At 57.8% G+C, this 6,730-nt stretch overlaps 1 long non-coding RNA gene across 3 annotated transcripts; it reads right to left on the bottom strand.

Moving 5' to 3' along the window:
* Positions 1-1,085: 1,085 nt before the first annotated feature.
* Positions 1,086-6,713, bottom strand: LOC306654287. Of its 3 annotated transcripts, none has more exons than XR_013761921.1 (4): positions 6,493-6,713; positions 5,782-6,234; positions 5,146-5,284; positions 1,086-1,637 (listed from the first exon to the last, which is right to left on the bottom strand). It is a non-coding gene; the product is annotated as an uncharacterized lncRNA (long non-coding RNA). The 3 variants fall into 3 exon arrangements; XR_013761922.1 differs by having other exon boundaries at positions 5,782-6,114; XR_013761923.1 differs by lacking the exon at positions 6,493-6,713 and adding an exon at positions 6,235-6,343 and having other exon boundaries at positions 5,782-6,114.
* Positions 6,714-6,730: the final 17 nt, after the last annotated feature.

Genomic DNA, 6,730 nt, shown 5'->3' with positions numbered 1-6,730 from the left:
AGCACAGAGGAACTCCGGGCCGAGCTGTGGCGCTGGTGATGATGGCAGGTGTTTGTGCCTCCTCAGGGTTCCCTGCCTGTCTGCTGTTTAGGCTGGACTTCACTGTGACCAGAAGGCATGGTCTATGATTTCCATCTTCAGATTCGTTGAGACTTTCTAAGCATCCAAGCGCCTGCCTGGGAGCCGGCCCCTGACCTTCCTTCCCAGGCCTGCGCTGGGCCTGGGCATGGGCAGCCAGGGCATGGGCGGCCAGGGCGCGCACTCCAGGGCTTCTGGCCTGGGTCAGTGCCCCAAGGTTGCTGTGCTGCAATCGAGCCCCCATGGCCAGGTCTGGGGAGGAAACCTAACCTGACTCCGGTGTCAGAGGCAGGTCTTGAAGCGATTAGGACTGTGAGGGTCCCGGGGAGCCCAGGACGGGTGCTGGTGGCTCCAGAGAGACCAGCATGCAGGCACGCGTCCCTCCCACAGTGCCCTGTCTCCTCAGGTGACACCCTGCACCACCTAGGGGCTATGCCAGCCAGAGGGCCACCACCAGGCGCAGCCCCGGACCTCGGCCTCCAGAACCGTGAGTCTAAGCGGCCTGCCTCAGGGTCACAAAGCCCACTCCCTCATGGCCGAGGCTCACTCCCAACCTTCGCCCCTCCACATGCATGACCCCATAGTTTCCTTGGTGGACAAGGCCCAGAAAAGGTCTGAGAACCACTTCCCTCCTCAGTGGGAATCCTTTCTCTATGAAGTGGCCTGCCTCAGGGATTTCCATATAGGAATGCAAAATGGAAGAACTCGTGGCCGCCTGGAGGAGAGATAAAGGATCTTCCTCCCAACCTCACCATCCCTGGGAGTTTCTGGTTCCAAGTCAGAAGTTATGAAGATCGGGAGATGGAGTGGAAGGCAGGGCAAACACATTTCCACTAAAAAGTGTGCGTATATATATCACTAAAATGGATGTGTCTTTCATAGAAATATGTATTATCAGTATTCCAAGGAACAGAGCTTGGAGAAAGCTGACCTAAGCATACTATGCTAAATGGATGTTTCAGGTGCAATTAAGAGAACCTCCAACAACAGAAGCTTCAACAAGAGAGTTTTATGCTTCTTTTGTTTGAGATTGAAGAGTCCATCCACGTTGGGGCAGCTCAACTAGGAATTGCCTCTCTACTCTGCTCTAGGTATTCTCCTCTTGGTCACAAAATATCTGCTGCAGCTCCAACCATCACAAACTCTCCCAGAAAATGCAGCAAATGCAGGGCAGAGGGTGTTTCACCTTACCCCATCTCTTTATTTATTAATTAATTTATTTTGCAGTGCTGGGGACCAAACCCTGGGCTTCACACATGCCAGGCAGATCACAAACTTGGCCCACGTTATTTCTTTAATAGAAGAATAGCATTCCCAGAAACACCCCCTCCCTCCAAACAGCATGCTTCTCACATCTCCTTGACTAAAAGCCGGGCATGTTCCTATGCCCAGCCCTGGACCTGGTGCCCCCACTGAGATGGAGAGCTGTCCCTGGGTGGCTGAAAGAACCAGCTGTGTTGGAAGGCTGCGGGGCAGGTGACCATCAGGGCCTGACAGGTGGCCGTTGGAAGCAGGGTTCTACAACAGGTGACCAAAACACTCTTTTGGTCTGATGAATCCTGGAGAAAGGATTCCCACAGGAGGGAAGTGGCTCTCAGACCTTCTCTGGGCCTTGTCCGCCAAGGGAACTATGGGGTCATGCATGTGGAGGGGCGAAGGTTGGGAGTGAGCCTCGGCCACGAGGGAGGCGGGCTCTGTGGCCCCTCAGATGCTCAGACAGGAACACGGGGGTCCCTGCTACTTCTCCCTACAGCTCGTCACTGTCACACCCAGACTGGCCTCACAAGCCCAGGGCCAGAGGTGGAGCCACAAAGGCAGAAAGCAATGGGGAGCGGCCACAGGGGCGTCGGGGCTGGGGGGCACGAATGCCAGGGGGCAGTGGGCGCCAACGCAGGAGGCAGGCACGCGCAGCCAGGAGTGGAACCAGGGCTGTGGAGGCCGAGTGGGGTGGGCAACGTGGGCTGGCAGGGCCACTGCACTCGGGTAGTGCTGCGTGGGAGTGGCACAGGCGGGCAGGGGGACCTGCCCCTGAGCCTTGCAGTCACACTCTCCCCAAGCTTCCCGCCGCCCCCACACAGGAGTGGAGGGAAAGTTGCCTCCCTGGGGCACAAGAGTGTCACCTACCCCCAGGCTGTGCCGAGGGCTCTCTGCCGGGTAGACAGGTTGGACAGAATGCCCCTCAGCAGTGTTTATGGCCTGGGACCATAAACACTGTGTGTACAGTGTACTCCTGCTGTGTACAGTTATCTGGGCGTTAAAGCTGAGTCCGAGGGCGGAGGGCTGGGTCTCAGAAGGGGAGCACCCAGCCTGGAGAGCACCAGGGGGCCCCTCCATACCTCTGTGGGGAGCAAAGGCCTGAAGGAAGGGCCTGCCCTGCCCCCTCTCTCCTGAATCCTGCTCCTGCCCAAGCTGCCTGGGCTGGCAGCATGCAGACACACCGGCCCCACTGGGACACTGCTGCACCCAGTGACTGAGGCTACTGGTGATTCCTGCTAGCTCATGGGTTGGACAGGCCTGCAGAGGCCTGAATGGCCATGTGGTGGACACTTAAAGTAGAGGAAGTCACCTGCTAAGGAACCAGTTTGTGGAGGTGCTATTTGACCCAGCTTAGGAAGCCCAGCTGCTAGGTGCAGCTGACCTGGGTTTCTGGTCACTGGCAAAGGAGTACAAGACCTGGACAGACAAGTAGACAAGCCAGTGTTGGGGCCTCCAGCACCAGCACCTCAGCCTTCTCCCGTAAGTAGCAAATGCAGCAGTTTTCAGGGGCCTGTTGGTGACTGGAAGCTCATACTGCTTGTGAGACTAGTGACCAATCACAGGAAGCCAGAGCAGGGCCACAGGGGTCCCATGATCTACGCCCCTGGAGGGTGTGTTTGATCAGAGACCCCTGGACAGAGTCCCAGAGGGCAGAATGTGGGGTCAGTATGTGACTGAGGGTGGCCTGGCCCTGCTCCCTTGTAGGCTGCAGGACACTTGAGGCCAGGCAGGGCCAGCTGTGTAGGGCAAGGGAGGTCACTGACCCCCACTGCAACTCCCAAGGGACACCTACATAAGGCCTCCAGCCCCAGGTACTAGCTGGGCCCTGTCTGGCCCTGAGGTCACAGTGTCCTTGACCCAAACCCACATGACCTGCTGGACATTCCCACGATTCTGGGCCATTCTTTGGGACTCCCTGTCTCCTGATTCTCTGCCCTGAAGATTAAAGCAACATAGCCTGGGCAACATAGCAACACCTCATCCCACAATGGAAACAAATACAGCACAATTCCTGTTAATAAGCTTCCTCAGCAAAACAATTGCAGCAGTGCCTGGGGAGACAGGAGGGACCAAGGCCCCTCTACCTGTACCCCAACTCACCCACACGCTGCCAGCAGCTGAGCTGCCCTCTCCCCTGGAACCTGCTTGCACTTCTGATTGTGGGTGAAGCGAAGCACCCGCAGCAGCAGCCACGGCCCCTCCCAGCGTGGCCCCTTCCTCACCGGCACCTACTGCCTGTGCCCAGGTGGCACGCGGCCCTTGTGGGCGTGCTCCTTCCGATCCCCTGCATGTTGCAGTTCCTTTGATTCTAAAACCAGTGTCAGTGTAATTGTTGCCGTTTGTAATTTGTTAAGCTTTGCAGGAATGTGTTTTAAGGCTTTTGCTTTTGTGTCCTGCTTAGAAGAACCTTCCTCATCTCGGGATTATGAAATAAACTGCGTTTCCTTCGAATGCTTTTGCGGTTTTGTTTTTTGCATTTAGACTTCTCATGTAGGGAGTGCATTTCCCAATCAGGTGTGGGATGGGGTCCAAGGGCAGGTTTTCTCCAGGCGACCACCCTCTTGTCTCAACACCCTGATTCCAGAATCAATCCCTGTTCCTCCTGGACTTTACATGCACAACTAACCACTCTAAGTGGCCATGCAGACCTCAGGCCTGTGTCCAGCAGGCTGCTAACAGAATGTCCTGGTGGCCCCAGGACAGGCCACCTGCTGGCAGTGCTAGGTCCTTCTTCTTTTCCTTTTCCGAGTTTTATGGGCTCTTCGTCCCATTTTATCATAGCAGAATATCCAAAACGCACCCTTTCCCCGGGGACCATTCCCAGTCACCAGTCCAGTGGCATTAAGGACCCACACTGCCACGGGGCCATGCCTCCCTCCAGCTCCAGAACTTTTCCATCTCCCCAAACTGCAACTCCCCAGTAGACACTGATTCATCATTCCCCTCGCCCCACCCCAGGCACCCACCATGCCATCAGGTCCCTGTGGATCTGACCACACCAGGGACCTCTGTGAGTGGACGGGTACAGCACTGGGCCCTGAGACTGGCTGTTTGCCTCAGCATAGTGTCAAGGGCCATCCAGGCGGCCCCTGTGTCCAAGTGTCTTCGGGAGATTTAGTGCTAGTTCACACACACACACACTCTGTGCTGCCGTGGCCGCAGGCTCTGCCCTGTGGGGCTGTTGCGAGCAGTGCTGCGGTGAACATGGGTGTACAGATCTGTCTGCTCAGGTCCCACGTTCCGCTCCACCCAGGTCGCATTGGTGGTGACTTTTAGTTTTCAGGTTCGGAACTGCCCTCCTGCGCTCTGTAGCGACTGAACCATCTTATGTTCTCACAACAGTGCACACGGGCACGTGCCAGTTCCTCGGTCCCCAACACAACATTTGGTTTGCTTGGGCAATAGCAAGGCAGTACCTCCTTGTAGTTTTGATTTCTTAATGATTAGTGGTGTCAGCTTCTTTTTGTGTGCCTATGGGCTGCTTGGGTCTCTTCTTTGGAGAAACTCTACTCCAGTCCTTCAAGACGAGTCATTTTTGCATCTTTATTTCTTCATGGAGTTTAGAATTTTTGTGTATTTATAAAACTATCTGAAGCTGATTTTACTGGGGTTGCATTTAATGTCTGGATCAACTTGAGGGCACTGGAGCCTTGCCTCCTCCTGGAGTCCCTCTTCTGGCCTCCCAATGGGTTTCAGTGTACACTAAGGAGGTCACCATCTGTCCCTGAGGGCTTCTGGCATCCTGGTGCTCAGGCAGGACCGACACAGCTCCCTGGCTCTGGAGCACCAGAATGTCACTGGCCCACTCACCTGGGTGTGCTCAGGCCTACGGGTGTGTCCACGGCTCCACTGCTGACTCCACATCTGCCCTCCTGGTCCAGGTACGCCGGCCTAGTACCTCCACGCAGCTGCTCGGGAGGCCCAGGAAGAACCCGGAGCAGTCCCTCCCCTTGGAGGAAGGCCGGGTCCTGGCAGAAGAAAGGCAAAAATAGAAAAAGTGACTTTTATAAAGGGTCACCTAACAAGATGTGGACAGAGGCAGGCAAAACCAGGAGGGAGATTAAGTCCCCTTGGACGGGGCTTCCTGAGAGCCCTGAGAGGGCTGAAGAGGGCAGACGGAAGCAGGTGGGGTTTCCCGGAGAGAGGGCCTGTGACCCTCTACACTCACTGGGAAGGAGGTGACCCTCTTCCTCCTGGTTCCCACTAGATCTGCCCTCCTTCAGGCACCCTCTGACCACTCTGCAGCCCAGGACCTATGGCTGGACGCCAGGCCTACCCCTTCCAAGTTCTACCACCCACCCACGAAGACACCTGAGTGCTCTCTAAAGCCTTCATCTGAACAGGTCTCAGCTGGCATCAAACCTTTGGCGCCACATTGTTCTCGGGATGAAGTCCAAATCCCTGATCACTGGGCCACAGGTCCCTCCCCTTCCCCCACAATCCCACCTCCTCCACACAGGTTCTTCCTTGGCGTCCTCTGGCTGTCCACCACCTGGCACATCCCCGTGGTTTCCCCAGTCTCCCCCAGCGCATGACTAGTGCGGGCTTCTTTCTGTCCTGGGGTACATCCGACCCCACCCCATGCTCCCGTCCCCAGATCGGGCCCAGCGAGTGTTACCACAGGCTGTGGAGAGGCGCCGCAGAGTGGCCAGTAGGTCCGGGTGCGAGGCAGGACTGGCGCTGTCGCAGGCAGGGCAGGTCCAGCCGCTCCAGCACCCTTAGGATAGGGTCCCACTTTGGCTTCCCTCCTCCACACCTTTGCTCACGCAGTTTCCCCACCTGGAATGCAGGAATGTCCTCTTGAAAATTCGTTCACAGCGTCTCCAGAGACGCCCGCCCCCAGCATTAATCCCTTCTCCGTCTCGGCTCTGGGGACACTGGACGCCTCTCTAGTCGTACCTGGCACGCAGCGCGCCGCCCGTGAGAACTTACCCTAGGAACCCCGAGTGCCTCCCGAGCTCCCGGCCCGAGCCCCGCCCCCGCCCCCGGGGTCTGGCCCGCAGAGCGCGTCCAGGTAGGGCCGCCGACGCCTACCGCCCCACCCCCGCCCGGCCTGGAGAGGTGCGGTCGGAGGTAAGGCGACTGGACTCACGCCCCATCGGCCGGGCGCGGTGTGCACGGGAGGAAAGGCCCAGATCGGGCTGGGGTTCACCCTACCTCCTTCACCCTCCACCCCTCGTTTGGGCCAAAGGTTGGGGGCTAGGGATGCGGCTGGACTCTGGAAGCGTAGTTAAGCGTTAACCCGCAGGCCCAGGGCCAGGAGGCCGAGCTGCCGTGCCAGCCGGGTTCCGCACCGGACGCAGGGACCGGACCCCGCCTGAGACCCGCGGTGGGGCGGGGACCCGAGGGGAGTGGGTCCGGGATGCGCCCAGAGGAAGGTGGGCAGGTGGGCGGG

Source organism: Sciurus vulgaris (assembly GCF_902686455.1).
Source record: "Sciurus vulgaris genome assembly, chromosome: 2".
In the NCBI taxonomy this organism is placed as follows: Eukaryota; Metazoa; Chordata; class Mammalia; order Rodentia; family Sciuridae; genus Sciurus; species Sciurus vulgaris.
This window is presented reverse-complemented; position numbering and strand designations above follow the sequence as displayed.